Source organism: Asparagus officinalis, chromosome 6 (genome assembly GCF_001876935.1).
Source record: "Asparagus officinalis chromosome 6, Aspof.V1, whole genome shotgun sequence".
NCBI lineage: Eukaryota > Viridiplantae > Streptophyta > Magnoliopsida > Asparagales > Asparagaceae > Asparagus > Asparagus officinalis.
The window spans coordinates 61519119-61521407 of NC_033799.1; positions in this window are offsets into that span (position 1 = coordinate 61519119).

Sequence of the window (2289 nt, forward strand, 5' to 3'; positions counted from 1 at the left end):
ATGAACAATACTCAGCCTTCTCAGCTCATACACAGGCACAAGCGGAAAACAAAATGAGCTAAAAAGGGGGTGAAAACTTCAAAAAAAAATGCTGGTAGATAAAAATCTATGTCAAGTACGAAGCTCGCAATCTTCTAGGTAAAGTTGTCTTAGCTCTTTAAATGCCACATATTCTTCTCAACGGCGAGCGCTGCTACTCTGTGCCATGCTGCAGCTGCCATGGCTCTAGGGTTGGGTACAGAAGCTAGCATATCAGGTGGGACATAGGATGATCGGCCAGCCTGCATTTAAGGCACAATAGAGTTTAGAAGATGGAAGCAAACAAGTCTAGATACAAATTAGAACTAGAACTAACACACGGTGAGTTAGAACTAACACAAGAGCCCAAGAGCCATGAATTAGAACTAGAACTAGAACTAATAAGTGGTGAGTTAGAACTAACACGCAGTGAGTTAGAACTAACACAAGAGCCCAAGAGCCATGAATTAGAACTAGAACTATTTTGATCAAAAATAGCGTTAGGGGATCCTCAAAAGTAGCGTTAAGGTCATAAATCTCAAAGTCGTTAGCTATAGCACGTGACCCATATCTGAAAAAAATAAAATTACCAATTATTTTGATCAAAATATTTGAAAGAAAGGAACAAAAAAAAAGAAAGAGTGGAACTTACAAGTTCAGAATGTGAGGGATGATGGTATGAGTGAGGCCTTGGGGTTTATGAGATATTGAGTCATCGGGATTCTTGTTGCTCTGCTCGGATTTTAATTGATCTTCCATTGAAAAATCTGATTCAATATTATTTGAGAGGAAAATATAAATAAGAGAGGGATAAATATTTATAGAACCTTTCAGGGGGTTGAGAGTAGGAAAACTTAAGCAATGAAGTTGTGCGGTTGTCAGCGCCACTGGCTGAACTTGCGTCGCTTTTCATTTTCTTTTTGGCAAACGAGGATCGGTTTTTTGAAATAAGTGTAAAGGGGTTGTTTGAAATGGTGTCCTTTTTAAATAGGATTTGTTTTTCTAGAAATTACATTTTCGAGCTAGTTGCACCTTATTATTAAAATCGAAGTCTTATTCAATACGTTAAGTAGGAAGGTTGAGAGACATAGGTTGATTTAAAAAAAATAAGATTTTGACGAACTACCAGCCAGATTCTCATCCCCTCTTAGGCTTTTGATCTCTACTAAATCTCGATCAGGGATTGGAAATCCATGATTTCTATAGCACACTATACAAATCCACCAATCACTTGGAGTTGTGCTTAGTTGGTTAGGATTAAGAGTTAAAGTTATGGTTGAAAGACAGGAGTTGAATCGTTAGGGCCTTAAGAGCAATCAATTAATTTTTATGTTTAATTCTAATAGATCTATAGCGACAAATAAATAATGTTGGACAATACATTGAGATATTGAACCAACCCAAGACCATTTGGAATAACTTGCAGATAGTCTAAGTGTTGTGGAGTTACCACTCACCCAACCTGAGGCCAATGTATTATGACTCTTGTTGTTTAGCTGTAATGCTAAAAAACTCTATAGGATATCACATCCCTTTGGGGTCTTGAAAATATGAGGATTTTAAGACTAAAAAGGGATTGTAGTGCCGCCATTTAATTCTCTAACTAAATCTATGAAGTTCTGACATCCGTATAGGGTTTCGTACGAAACATGGGCTTCCAGATTTCGACCCAGTTTCCGCCCATTGTTGCTGACGCTGACTAAGAACTAGCTCGAATTGATTAACAAGTTACGAATGGATCGCGGTTTTTTGAGCTAAGTTTCTAAAATGGTCTATTGGTAATTTTTCCTTCTATGAAAGGTATGGAAAATGTCAAAGATGCAAAAATAGTTCTCCTTTTACTAATTTGAGATGAAAACCAAAAAATCCCTTAATGAAAGCATTGGTATAAATAAATTTGTAGAATATAATATATTAAAGATTTAGAAAAGTTATTCAGTATTTGCAAGTTATTCTCGTGGGCGTCAAATTACCATATTGATATAAAAAAGTTAGGGGATGTTTGTCCAGTCCAAAAAACAAAACTTCCATGTGTTGCGGCCCCTAATTTTGTCCATGTGGTTCGCCCTTAAATATGAGCTTTGTGCTGCAACCGCCTTTTTAGCATTATTCATGCCAATAGCTAAATTCCCAAAATCTGTATCCCTCTCCTCAATCCCTCAAATCCAAGCGCTACTTCGCAGATCTCAATCTTCTCTCTCTCTCTCTCGTCTCTCTCTCCTCTTCTCTCTTCTCCTCTCTTCTAAAACCAATGGCTTTCCAAGCTCTCTG